Source organism: Ambystoma mexicanum, chromosome 7q, assembly GCF_040938575.1.
Source record: "Ambystoma mexicanum isolate Mex_15411 chromosome 7q, UKY_AmexF1_1, whole genome shotgun sequence".
Lineage (NCBI taxonomy): Eukaryota > Metazoa > Chordata > Amphibia > Caudata > Ambystomatidae > Ambystoma > Ambystoma mexicanum.
In genome coordinates this window covers 599734383-599749196 of record NC_090941.1, presented here as the reverse complement: position 1 = coordinate 599749196, position 14814 = coordinate 599734383, and the positions used below count along the sequence as shown (strand labels likewise).

General features: G+C 49.6%; 1 protein-coding gene across 9 annotated transcripts in view; it reads right to left on the bottom strand.

Annotated features, from left to right (window-relative positions):
• Positions 1–14814, bottom strand: part of SUPT20H (SPT20 homolog, SAGA complex component) — a 759353-nt gene that overhangs the window by 559346 nt on the left and 185193 nt on the right. The window lies entirely within an intron of this gene.

Genomic DNA, 14814 nt, shown 5'->3' with positions numbered 1-14814 from the left:
ATGATCCTACTAGGCCAGGTGTCATTCAGATAGCGCAAGTGCATGGGAAGGGGGAAGGAGGAAGGAGGAAAGTGCGAGGGGAAGGGGACAGTGCAGTACATGCGATAATAAATAACAATAAGTATCGTCCGGCCAGCTGGTGGCAAGTGCAAGGGTAGTGCAGACATCAGGTGTCAAGTGCTAGTGGTGGAACTGTAGGGGTACAGAACAGTCCCTAAGTACGGGGGGTTGCCAGGAAGGCAGTGCAGTTGTGCAACGGGGGGGGCTGCGCTTGGGAGAGGGAGGGGGGGCAGGTGACGCGTGCAGTATCAGTATCTGACAGGAAGTCAGCAGGGGAGAGGAGGAGAAAAGGTAGAAGCAAAGAGAAAGGTTTTGAGGTGCTTCCGGAGGTGAACCGGAGACGATTCTCCTCAAGTTTCAGGGAGGCAGGGAGACTGTTCCAGAGGGAGGCCCCAGCTGAGGAAAGAGATCTACCACAAACTAGTTGCTTGGAGAAGCGACTGACCCTGAGGGAGTTGGAGGCGGATGAGTGAAGAGCTCGAGAAGGAAGATATTTTGGAAGAGAGAGCTGAAGGTATTGAGGCCCCGGGCCCCAGAAGGCCTTGTGGACAATACAGGGGGTTTTGAACGTAATCCTCGTAGCCACTGGGAGACAATTGTAACGCTCACCTGATTCCCACAGAGGCGCCGGTCTTGACTGGGTGAATGCCGTATCTTCAAAGGTGATGTGTAACACACGGTTGGCTCTTTGGGCTGGACCTCTGTGCACTGTATGTCTGACTCGAAGAGTAAGATGTCTTAGGTAAGTGAACGCTGAGCTCTCCATCTGCCTCGGGGCAGGGTGCCGTAACCAGTTCCTTCACTGGATAAGGGTGCAGGCCTCTTGACCTCAGAGGACTGCTGTCCGTCGTTAACTGCACGAACGGTAAGTTCTGGGCACTTCAAATGTCTTAAAAGTCTTTTGTAATGATATCTCTTGTTTTGCAGGGTTCCGGCGATGGCGGATGGCGGGCTGATGAGAGTTGAGGATGGAACCCACGTGAGGAATAGAAGCGCCTGGAAGCACGTAAGTAAGCGCTTGTAGCCTGCTTCACGATGCGCACTAACTGTCCCTTTTATCTTGCAGGTACAAGTTCGGAGCTTTAGAGAAGCTGAAGGGTGCTGGAATACCCACTGGATTCGGCGTGGGAAGGAGTAATGGCACGTGAGTAATAAAGTTGCCCAATGTCTTTAAACGCACCTTCTTTTGTCTTTCAGATGCGGGATGCAGCGCCGAAGGCCTCCGGAGCGTGCGAAGAGCTGGTAAGCTTTTGTCTTTCAGATGCCGGAATGCAGTGCGAAGACCTCCGGAGCATGCGAAGAGTAGGTAAGCCTTTGTCTTTCAGATGCCGGAATGCAGCGCGAGGCGTTGCCGACAGCCGATGGACCAGGTAAGAGATGCGCTGCCACTGAAGACCGTAGTGCTAACCTGTTCTTTCTTTGTCTTTACAGGTGCTGCTGAAGACTGGATTCCAGGATGGTAAGCCTTTGTTCCCTTAGGCCCAGGATCAGAAGCAGAAGACACGATGAGCGTTCTGCTGCAGAGAATGCAGAATAACGCAAAGCAAGATTCATCCATCGGGTGTGGTTTAAATAGCCTCCTGTAGTGCTTAGGTGTCTCCTTCCACAGCCACGCCTAAGAAAAGAGTTCCTGCTTTCCAGAAGAATTCCAGTGTTCTGAACCTAGGGAGTGGCTCCTGCCCCACCCAACAGGAAAAGTAGTCCCAAACAGAAGAGGATCAGGGGTTCAACTGGCAGGTAAGTAAGCAGCATGGTCTGCTGCAGGTAAGTCCACCCAAGCATTATGAGCCCGGCGCTTCCAGCGCTGGGACTGGGCATCTTTATGAGCCTGGTGCCACTGGCGCCAGGACAGGGTCCAAAAGGTCCCAATTGGGACTGGCTGGCACTCGGAACCGGGGTTATGGGTCTGCTTCCAAGGGAGTCGGGCAAGTCCTGATCTTTTGGAAGCAGAGATCATGACAACAATGCAGATGTTTCAGTCCTGGAGAGATACGATCCCTGGGCTTGAGGCCAAGGACAAGTCTCGCTGTCCTGTTCTGGATGAGTTGCAGAGGGCAGAGAGTAGAAGCAGGCAGATTTAGAAAGGGGCTGTTGCAATAGTCCAGCCTAGAGAGAACCAGAGCTCTGGAGACAGTGAGCCTCTGGGGGAAGGAGAGGAAAGGAAAAATGCCTCTGAGGAGGTGCAGTTGGTAGTGTGACTTCTTAGAGACATCAGAGATGTGAGGAGAGAAGGAGAGAGTGGAGTCGAAGAGGACCCCAAGCTTGTTAGCCTTGCATGTGGGAGCAGGAATAGGGCCAAGAGAGGCCAGCCAGAGAGTGGCCGGTAAGGAGGGAGCGGGTGTTCCAATGAGGAGAATCTCGGTCTTACTGGCATTAAGGCAGAGATCATTGGTGGCACACCACTCCTGGGTGGCGGACAGGCAGTCAGAGATGAGGGAGGGAGAAGAGGTGGCTGAGGGTAGCCTGAAAATGAGCTGAGTGTCGTCCGCATAGCACTGGAAGCATAGAAAAAGTGCTATAAAATGTTTTTGGCCAGGGTATGGGTTGGGCTGCTTGCTTGCTTATTTTCAGGACAGAGGTGGGGATATTTCTGCCCCTGTAGTGAAAATCAAAAATTGGCACCCATGAACCCACAGTTTCATTTCCTAAAAACTGCTGTCAGCACAACAGAAGCATTTATTTGTGATTAACCAGTTGAACAAGCATATGACATCTTTATAAATATACCCTGTGCTAAAACACAGAGGGGCACACAAATAACAGAGTATGTGTGGTGTCTGACAAAAAACCATTTCAATGAAAACTAGTGAACACAAGTAGCATTTTTCAATTTGGAAATTACTTTTTTTTTATGGAAGTGTGAAATGCACATTTGGAAAACAATAGTGTGCCTAGCATGTAGAAAGCCTGTATAAAACGCAAAGGAAGAGCACAAAAATTACAGGATATTTGTGTGGTAGTCCAACAAATATCTGTCTTTTTGAGACAGCTACTAATAAAGAATAATGCAACAAAGAGGTTTTTGAAGTTCTTAATATAATCGTGAAGTCATATGTTATTCCATCTGTTTATAGAGAGGAAATAATTGGGGCAAAAAAATATTGGTAAAAATTCAGAGGTTTATAAATATCCCCACCCCGATATCGCCCACTAGTAGCTCTCCACTGTTGACCACTACAAGTAGCTCTAGCTAACGTAAAGTTTGGAGACCCCTGCTTTAGATCCACCTACCAGCGGGGCACTTACCGCTGTTTGTAGACTGCCGGAGTCCACCATAGCTCTTGTGGGAATTCCGCCCACTTCTGCATCACAGGTGTAGGGATATGGCAATCTCTGGGTTGATCAGTGGTCCTCATGGTAACTTCCTTCCTTCGGTACGTCAAAGAATCCTATCTCCATAGGCTCCAGTTTAGTCTTTTAAGGGCACATTTGGCCGATATATCCCCACTCTCACTGTGAGAAACCAGGGAGCCTCCCCTACTAGTCCCGAGGGGGTGGGGGGGTGGATCGAGATATATCTCTCTCACTTTCTCTCACTCTCAGGGGTCTTCTGGGAGTGAGTCGACCGATGATGAGACACGGTATTCCACCCCCCCTCAGTCAGACACTTGACTTTAAGTGCATACATCTGATACCAATTAGCTCTCCTCACATGGATAAAAAGGAGGAGTGGGCGGAACGGCGTAGGCCTTCATGCCGGTCCACTGGAGGTGAAATGCGTCGCCCAGCGAGCCGGGGCCCTGACCCTGCCAGGATGCGAACTGGGGACACTTCTTGTTGTGCCAGGTGACAAAGAGATCCACTTGGGCGTGACCCCAACTGTTGAAGATCTCCTGAATAACAAGGTCATTTAGCTGCCACTTGTAAGTGTCTGCTCCCAGCCTGCTGAGCCTGTCCGCCTCCAGGTTGGATTCCCCCGGGAGGTGGACTTCTGAGCGGTAAATGCCGTTTTCCAGGGCCCATTCCCACATGCTGATCGCCAGCCTGCACAGAGGAGGGGATCTGGTGCCTCCCTGCTTTTTGAAGTAGTGCATGCTGGTCGAGTTGTCTGTCTGTATGAGGACAACCTTTCCCTTGAGAAGTGGTAGGAATGCTCTGAGCGCTAGCCAGATGGCATTCAGCTCCAGCCAATTGATGTGGTATTCCTGCTCCTGTGTCCAGGTGCCGTGAACCGAGAGATCGTCCAGGGTGTCTCCCCAACCCTCGAGCGAAGAGTCTGTGGTGATGGTGGCCTGCAGAGAGGGCGGCCGAAAGGGCTTGCCCATCCGTAGGTTGCAGTCCATTGACCACCAAGTTAGATCCGGGTGAAGAGATGGAGGAATGTTGATCATCTCGGATTGCGAGCCCCGCTCCTGATTCCATGAGGCTGCAAAGTACAGCTGAATCCTTCTCATCCTTAGTCTCATGTGCGGCACGGTTAACAGGACCGCCGCTAGTAGCCCCAGGAAATGTTGGTACCACCATGTCGAGGTCATCTCTCTGCTGAGGAAGTGGACAGTGGCCCTCTTGATGGCCGAGATTTTGTCTTCCGACGGGAAAACCCTCTCGGAGCACGTGTCCCAAATGGGTCCCAGGAATGTCCGAGTCTGCGTAGGGAGCAGCTGTGACTTCTTGAGGTTGAGTGAAGCCCAGGTTGGGCAGTGTATTTATAAGGGCATGGGAAGAGTGGTGAACCGCTTCCGGAGATGTAGCCCTGACGAGCTAGTCGTCGAGGTATGGGTAGATGTGGAGGCCCTGTGCTCTGAGGGGGGCCGCTACAGCATTCATGAGTCTGGTAATGACCCTGGGGGATGAGTTGAGGCCAAATGGAAGGACTTTGTGTTGGAAATGGTAGCCCATGATCCTGAACCGTAGGAAAGAACGATGGGACTGCCAAATCGGGACGTGTAGGCACGCGTCCTTCAGGTCCAGGGAGCACATCCAGTCTCCCTTGTCCAAAGTCTCCGCTATAAAAGCTGGCGTAACCATCTTGAATTTCTGCAGGGGTAGGGAGAGGTTGAGGGTGGAAAGGTCCAGCACAACTCTCAGGCCCACCCAGTTCTTCTTCTGAATGGCGAAAATCCTGGAGTAGAAGCCCAAGCCTCGCTGGGAGGATGGGACTTCCTCCACTGCCTGGCTCTCTACGAGTGACCGGATCTCCGCCAAAAGAGTTGCTGTCCCAACCTGTGGGAGTGGAGTAGAGGAGGGAGGAGAGGCTGTGATAGGATGGCGGTACCCCATGGATACTATGGAGAGGATCCAGGGGTCCGCGAAATTCTGGCACCAGAATTGTGCATGGAGAGCAAGCCTGCACCCCGACCTGAGACACGTGGACCCGAAGGGGCGTGTCATGCCTTCTTTCCCTCGGAGGCTGACGCTGAGGAGGGGGACTGGAAAAAGCCCTTACTCCCCTCCTCCCCCACCCCTTTTTGTTGTTTGAGCTGGTTCTGAGACGGCGAGCGGTCCGGCTGCCTGGATCTGCGTTCCTGGAAGCCGCGGAACCCTCCATATGTATGACCCTTCTCCAAGCGCTGCTGAGATTGGTTGTACGATTTGGGCATGGCCTTCGTAAGAATGGATAAAGACTTCGCCGTTTGTGAGCTGTTTTTCTTTTTGTCCAGCTCTTCGTCCGGAAGAGCCCCCCCCGTCCCCTCGAACGGTAGATCTAGAATGCACTCCTGGACATCAGGGTTGAATTTCGTTGCCCGGATCCAGGCTGTCCTTATGTCCGTGGCAATGCAGATGGCACAGCCTGAGGTATCGATATGAGCCACTGTGGATTCCATGAGGTCATGCGCCTCAATTGTCTGCAATTTCCCGCCATAACCATTGGTTGGCGGCAGCCAGCATGACATCTGCGTTGGTCTGACGCAGGTGCAAGGATGCGTTGGAGTAGATCATCTTGCTGTACGCCTCCAAGATCTTCTCCTCCTTGCCTAGCAGCGCCGCAGAGGAGGCGGCTGAGGACGAATGAGGCTTGGAGTATAGCGACGCCACAGCAATCACTGAGGAGTGTGGCTGAGGATGGGTCGAGAGCAAGAGTGTATCCCCCTCCATCTGCCTGTACTTGGCGTCCAGGTGTATGTTGACCGGCTGGACTGAGTGGGGCTTGAGCCAACCCTTCTTGGCCAGAGAGACTACATCGGTTTGCAGTGGAATACCCGTGTTGGCAGAGGGGTGTCTTGTGAGGACTTCAGCCAGAACCCCCTCTGCCGGCTGTTCAAACTCGGGTTGGGGGAGGCCCAGGTACTCCGCCAGGCCAGCAAGACGTTCATGGAAGGCCCTGGCTGAGGATGGCGTGTCCGGATCCTCCTCCTCGTCTGTATCTTGCGGATCTGGAGGATCTTGTGGAGGAGGACCCTGCGTACCCTGTACATATGGGCACAAAGGAAAGTTGCCCTGTGCAAATGAAGGGTAGACTGTAGGCTATGTACCTGGTTGAGGCCAGTCCCACCTTGACGTTCGTTCTTCGCCGAATTTGTGGAATGTCGTCGGACGGGTGCCCCTTTCTGGTGCGGTGGCCATTTTGTCGAGCTGCCTGCCACGTGCCTGCGACGTGTTGTTCAGCCCGCTGGGCCCGGCCTCGTCCAGGACTCTTGCGTGTGGATCACAAGGCCTACCTTGATCCTCGGGCCTCCGCCGGGTAGGTGTAAGACCCTCGACCCGGGGGTCGGTAGAGCTGCGTTTAGGCGCCCCCTCTGACATATTGCCAGTATTAGGGCGTAGCCCCTCAGACATTGTGCCAGTAAAAGGGTGTAGCCCTCGGGTGTAGACCCGGTACAAGAACCTTCTGGTCCCTCGACACTGCGCCTGGGAGGATCCGAGGACCCCTCCACCCAAAGGCTGGTAACTGTAGCAGCCTCGGGGCACGTGCCAGTAGAAGGACCTGGCCGGGCCCTCCCGCGTGGGAGAGTCCCTGGGTAGGCGTCGCTCATGCGGGGTGTGCTGGAAAATACTAGCCCTACCTTGGGCCTGGTTCGATGCTTCACGAAGTTCTTGAGATCCTCTGGAGGCAACCTCTGGAAGAGCTCCCTCCACCTGGTGAGTCTGTTCTTCAGCTCCTTCGAGGACAGAGAGTCACATGCCGAACAGGATTGCCAACCATGGTCTGAGCCAAGGCAACGTAGGCAGAGGACATGGGGGTCTGAAGTTGGGAAGAGCCCATTGCAGGATGGACACCTGCTGAACCCTGTAGAAGTCGACATGCGCCAGGGAGGAGCGTGATGCCTGAGGACCGAGTACATGAATGATAGATAAGTCAAAAAAGACAAAGAAGAAGTATCTGCGCGTGGAATCACATGGCCGAAGCCAAACCCAGGAGCGCTGGTGAATTCGGCCCGTTCCCGTCGACGTGGAAAAGGGGACTGAGGTGTGGCCCCGGAGGGCCCATACAGTATGGAGGAAAGGGGACGGGACGTAAGAGTATGACTGCTTTACTTACAAACAACTGTAACACTCCAGAGTGGGACCTCCCTGAGCGGTCTGCACTGGAGGTGAACCTGCTGGATGGAAGGCTAACCGGGAAGGTGGTCACGACACTCTACCAGGTGATCAAAAGTTTTGCTACCCACTCCCTGAACAAACTGAAGGAACACTGGGAAAGGGACCTGGGGGCCATCGAAGAGGACTGGGTGGGGGTGCTGGGAGGCCGGGGTATCCAGTAGACTACGCCTCATTCAGTTCAAAGTTTTACACAAGGTATATTACACCAGGGTCAGGTTACACAAGATGGGAAGAGTAACAGACCCAAACTGTCTGAGGTGTGGAGCAGAGGAAGGCACTTTCATTCAGACAATGTGGGCCTGCCCACGGATACTGCGCTTCTGGGAGGAGGTGCGGGAAGCTGTGACCGAGGTTCTTGGGAAACCAGTGCCGGACTGTCCCAAGTTTTGTTTGCCCCATTTATGGGGAGACTGACTTCTTTTCTAAGAAACTATGTTTGATCAAGTCAGAGTTGATGGCAGCTAAGAGAGACAAAGCAGCAAACTGGGGGAGGGTGGCAACCCCAGGGATCAATGTATGGCTAGAGGGAACGGACCACTGCTGCAAACTAGAAAGGCAAGTATATGGAGACAGGGGGTGCCCCCACAAACATGAGCAAATTTGGGGGAAATGGCAGGAGATGAATGGATGATGTGCGGAGGTTGGGGGAAGGGTGAGCTCCGGGATAGAGAGAGATATATATATATATATATATATATATATATATATATATATATATATATATATATATATATATATATATATATATATATATATATATATATATATATATATATATATATATATATATATATATATATATATATATATATATATATATATATATATATATATATATATATATATATATATATATATATATATATATATATATATATTAGGCTTGCTCAAAATTCCCCTGTCTCCTTCAGGTTTTCTGCACATGGGGTTAGACTCCCGCCCGGGTCCGGGCAGGATGGAGGGGTGGCTGACATTCCCAAGAACCAAATTGGCTGTCCATATGTCATCATTCTTCCTTGGCCTGCCTTCTGATATGCACAGGCAATATTGACCGCTTTCGTCAAGCTGGGTAGGTGGTGTTTCTACACCCACTGTTGTATTGGGATTGGTAGGGCCTCTACGAATTGTTCGAACACAATCCTCTTTGCCATTTCTTTGGAAGTGGTAGTTGCCATCTGGAGTCATTTGTCTGCCAGCTCCTTAACCTGGTAACATAATTGCCTGGGTGTTTCACTTGGTAGCAATTTAGTGTCCCAGAATTTCACCCGGTAGGTTTCCTCATCATGCCCAAATCTTTCCAACACTACTTTCTTCATCTCCAAATAAGTAGTAAAACCCTGTAGGATTAGTTGCCAGATAGGCGCATTGCATCTCACCCGTCATCAAGGGTGCAATATAGTGACTCCATCTCTCTAGTAGCCACAAGGCATTCCTAGCCACTCTCTCAAAATTGACCAAAAAATTAGCCGGGTCTCCCCATTGGGTGTACATTTGTAGAACCGTGGCAGGCACCTGGGCTTGTGTTCTAACTGTAGCTGCATCCAATAACGGAGCCTGCTGCAGTAGCAGGACCTGTTGAAAGGTCTGCCGATTTGCCTGGGCCTGTTGACTGTGTATGTATAAAGCCTGCTGGAGTTGCTGTTGTCCTTCACTCAGCGTTTTGATTAGGGCATCCATGGCATTCTCTTGCCGCAAATCCCACAGCTGCCATCACGTGCCACCAGATTGTTGAAATACAACGGAAGCTGAAGTGCTGTTTAGTGCTTTTTTATTCTTAGCACCCCAAACACGATATAGCATCAAGATTACTTCAGCGCCAGCAGCTATGACCGCAAAGACCCTGTGGGATAAACCAATTCTGCTCGTTCTTCGAGCATGCCCAAGGGGGTTCTACCTCAGGCTTGGTGGGTGTCAGTGCCCCAGCCATCTGTGAACCGCGTAAGCACCCTGCTGATTTGCAGGTATTGGCCGATTGTTCTCATCGCTGGAGTTCAGCGTGGCCTTATCACAAGTCTCTGTCCTGTTGTAGCAGACTGCAGGACCCGGCCGGCCCCTGCCTCATGAGCCGGTCACTTGCAGCTTAATTCTTGGCTTCAATAAGCCCACACAAATGCCTCTTCCCCCAGCGTGCTCTCCCTTGTTCTCCTGCCAAGTTCATCAAAATAAAACGCATTTTAATCAGTCCCACCTCCTTACACATGAGTCTTCACCGGTTTCCACATCCCCCTCCTCCTCCAGTGCACCACCTGTCCATCCTAGTCACCAGTCGCTTGTTGTTCGCCCTTCCCACCAGGACCCTGCAGCTCTAAAACTGTGCTATCCTTGCCCCCTTCGCTGTTGTCTGATGCAACTGTCTCCTGTGAGCTGTCATGGGTCTGTGAGCTGTCATGACCCGGCGCTCCTTTGACAAACTGTGAGCTTCGGCTTCTGGTCACGGACACCTGTTCACACCAAGTCCATATACTCCCAGAGAAAAACACTTTATACCCATGGGGGGAGGGTGGGTTAGTATTTCCCCTCTTCCAGGCACTTATTTTAGACTGGCAGCAAAATCTGGGGTAGCGTGGCAACATTCCTAAACATGGATCCGACCCCTATGCAGTCAAGGTAGCAGAAGGCACAAGGGATACTGGAACATGCCTTTACATGCTGCTCCCCAGGGAATTGAGGAGCTATCCGATACCCAAAGAGGTTCCCTAGGATTTGAAGAGCCTGATACTTCACATTACTGTGCCCTCTAGAATAGAGTCTGATGACCCTCCACCCTGACCTAGACTTTGCCCAAAGAAATGACCCTGTTCCCACCGAAGCCTTTGTGCGAGTCATCTCAGAGGAGCATGGTCACAGTCAGGCCGGATCTTTTTTTCCGTTAAAAAGGGCTCATTACATCAGGGAGATACCGAAAGAGATAGCCTTCCCAGAACTCGGCTAGTAATTTCCTGAAGTCATCAGCAAATATTCTTTGAGATAGCCCATTTGCATCGTACAGCAGCTCACTGGGGTATGGAAGACCCAGAGTCGGGTAGTTCCTCGAATTTATTGGGCAGGAGTGTACCTCGATATAACATGAATATGTTGCAGCATGTGAAATAAGGCAAAAAACGGCAACTACTCCAGTAAACCCCCTACACACCCCGTGCACGCCTAGAACACCTCCCTAACATTGAAATTCGATGGACATTGTGGGACCACTGAAGATGGAGAATACATTTATTTTAGCCATAGTTTACTACGCTGCTCAGTACCCTGAAGCATTTATACTAAGGAATAACACCAGTCAACAAATACTGAAACACTTACTAAACTTTCCTTTCCCGGGTGAGGTTATCTAACCAGATCCTTACAGGTCAAGGCACTGTCTTAGACATGCTCAAGGTAACTTGGGAAGAGGCTATGTTGCCAATCTCCCATAGACCACCAGGATACTTAAGATGCATATGGCTGCGGTCTGAGAAATTGTATCATTTAACTAGAGCAAAGAACACTAAAAAGATCTACACAATAAACAGACTCTAGCATGGTCCTTTTCCAAGAGACTCTGTTTTGTTATTACCCACCTCTAATAACACAATATTAATCGCTAAAAGGAACAGAAGACTTAACAGTGACAGAATACTACCATTACCATGGCCACTCTCTTGACAGACCAAGAACGAGAGGCTGAGTCAATCCCAAGAAACCTGACTCTTTCTCAACAGGAATACCTCCATGATGTTTTGATACAGTTTCCGGAAGTCTTCTCAGAAGAACCCGGTAAGGTACAAAACCTTTTCCAATTTATTCATACTCCGCCGGGAGAAACTGTACATTTAAAACCCTTTAGAGGCCCAGACAAAGATAATTGAGGAGGAGCCTTCCACCATGCTTAAGGCAGACATAATTGAGACCTCAAGAGTCCCTGGTCCTCCCCCAAAGTTTTGGTGACGAAACCCAATGGGAGCTGGAGATTCTGCATCGATTTTCGAAAGCTTAATTCGATCTTTACTTCCGATAATTTTCCCATGCCCTGGATAGATGAGCTTAAATTGAAAAATGTGTGCAAGCCCGATATATATCCACGTTCGGTTTAACAAAAGGATATTGCCAAGTTACCCTGAATCCATCCGACAGGGAACAAAATGCTTTTTACACACCATAGGGACTCTTCCAGTTTAAATGTTTTTATTTATTTTAATTTTTAAAGCGCTCACACAGCCCGGGGCATCGAGGCGCTGTTACAGGAATATGCCTTAATTGCTTATTTATAACACGCTGAATGCCCACAGGTTTCTAAGCGCGGACCCGGGGATTGAACCTGTTGCTTCGTGTCATCTTGTTTCCAAGGCGAGCACATTGCCACTTGAGCTATCCTCCAGGAACTGCTATGTCCCGGGAGGATAAAGTCCTCCTCTTTGGGTTACACTAGAACCCCGCTACATTCCAGAGACTAATATACAAAGTACTTCGACGATACTCTTCGCTGGGGCCTACCTGGACGATATCGCCATACATAGCAACACCTGGCCAGAATATATACACAATCTGTACGAAATCGCTTGTGCCTTGCGCAAAGCAGGCCTTAGTGCTAACCCCAAGAAGTGTCACCTAGCTCAATCTCCAAAGAAATATCTAGAATACTTTGTGGGGAATGGGTTAATTAAAAGTCAAGAAAGTCAAGGCAATCCAGTTAGCACCGGTACCCAAGACCAAATGAGACTTGCAAGCCTTCTTGGGATGGACAGGTTATTAGAGGCGATTTATCCCAAACTACTCAACGCTGGACGACAAATGATTCACAACGCAAAAACTTATCTGGGGAAAGGCAGATCAGAGAAGTTTTGAAGGCCTGAAACAAGTACTTTGTCAGGAAGCCGTGTTGAAGATGCCCAACTTCAACCAGGAATTTACGCTGCAAACGCATGCCTCCAGAGTGGGTTTGGGGGACGTACATCCATCATGTATACCAGCCGGAAATGGTTTCCTATGGAACGGGCATTTGCCACGATTGAGTTGGAAGCCCTAGCCATCAATTTTTGCTAGTATTGGACGAGGAGGAAGTTCCGACCAGTGGCTGATCATTCACTCCTAACCTGGATGCGGCGCGCGAAGGATTCTAATGCCCGGGTTATGAGGTGGCTTTTGGATCTACAACCTTTTTGCTTTTCTGTGGAATACTGAGAATGTAGATTTACTTAGCTGCTTTCTGCTGAGTCCTGAAGGGGGCGTCCTCTCGTTTAATGGGAGTGGTATGTGACGAATTTAAAAAGTAACTCAAAGTAGCGACTCAAGTACTCCTAGTCCATAGTCCCTTTTCCTCCATACTGCATGGGTGTCACTGCATAGGAACGGGACTGGAACCATTTTGCCCTGCAACAAGTGCTTTTCCCCTTTAAATTTAGTGTGCATATGGTAGTGAACACACTCTGCTAGCGCCAACCACTGGTACCTCAGTCCCCTTTGTAGTATCAGACACAAGCTGGTCCATCTTGGCAACCTTTTAGCATGGGGGATGGTGGGTGGGACATATGGAGAAAAGGGGACTATGGGCTAGGAGTACTTCAATCACTACTGTGATTAACTTTGTATTACTCCTATGTCCCTTCCCTCCATACTATATGGGCAAATACAATAGACCATATAGATTGGAATGAGGAGTATATTCCTTTATGGTTTGTAAGCAAACCAGTTTCTTAAAATTGCTTGACCAAAAGAATCTGACTTGGCAGTGGTATCCAGGCAGTAATGCTTACAGATGTCAAGCAGATAAAGCAGATGTCGATGCCCAAGTTGCCGCTTTGCTAAACCCATCCCGTGGGAATTGTCGCTGAAATGCCACTGCTGTCGCTTTTGCTATGACCGCATGAGCATGCATACCCACTGGGGGGCTTTGCTTTGGATTCTGTAGGCTTCTGTAATGATGGCTACTATCTACCTAGCTATTGAGGCTTTAGAAGCCTGTGAGCCGGGGGAAGAACCTCCAAAGGAGATGAAGACAGATTCTGATTTTCTAAATTCTTTAGTCCTCTCTAGGTAGAATTGTAGTGCTCTACGAACGTCAAAGCAACGTCAGGCTCAAAAGTAGGCTCTGCAAAAATGGTTGGAAGCACAATCTCCCAAGTGCAATGAAATGCAGACACGATTTTGGGTAAACACCTTGGGTGTGTCCTCAGGACCACATTGTCTTTGTGAAGGGACAAGTTACCTGTATCTCTTGTTCACGAGCATCGGTCGTGCATGGATTTACATGCTCATGAATATTCCCCATCGTCAGGCTGTGAATCCTCTGAAAATGTAAGCAGTTTAGCTTTAAGCTAAAACTGCTTGTCGCTTCTATACCCTATCAGTGTCCTCTTAGGCCATACCCCTTGTGGCCATCTTCAGATTTGGTTGTGCATTTAAAGTGGCAGTATGAACAAAGAAGAGTCAGAGAGGGGAAGGCGAGAGAAAACCTTCCTCAAGCGACCCTCATTCGACAAGCCAAATTTGAGGAAAAAAAATCGGAGGATGGGTGGAGAGTACTAACAATACATACCAGAGCCATTATCACCACCCTTTAAAAGTTTGTGAAGAACTTTGATTGGTTTCACCATACTTTGCCTTTGCCAACACTTGTTGCAAGAGCCCTCCAAAAACTAGAAAACCCTTTTACTCACCAGTAAACTCCCTGGCCAACCTTTTGGAACAATCTTCACATCTACAGGACCCTTTTTCCTAACTCCACCCACCCCTCACAACTCCTAAAACTAAGGGAAACTTGGTGAACCTTTAGGCACAAGGCCCCATACAACTTAGGGTTGGACTTTGCAAGTTAGGGTTACTATTCCTGTGGACTGTTGCTTTTATACCTAATTACTTACCTTGCCTTTCAGGTATTGTGCGGGTGTTAGGGAGAATTCTCTGTTTAGGCTGAATTTCCTAACCTAATGAGTCCCCCAGCAGCTTTGCTGGATTTCTGGAGTTTGTTTTTTTCTCCTGCCAAGAGTGAGACTCTTTTCCTCACACTCTTGGACATTATTTGGGGTATTCCTTTGTTGATCTATGTGTTTTATGGGCTATGGGGTCTTTTACTCCATAGGGTCTCGTGTTTTTTTCGGTGCAGTAACACAGGGGTGTCCCAGGTGACCCCCACCATAGACTCCATACCCTGGGACTGACTACTGTCTCCCAGGGCATGTAAAGTCACCATTGGCTTTACTAGTCCCAAATTACTAACAGAACCGGTACAAACCATCATATTGTGGATGTACTGGTAGGGGCAATTCGATTGCCCCTGGGTCTGTTGTTCGAGGGGAT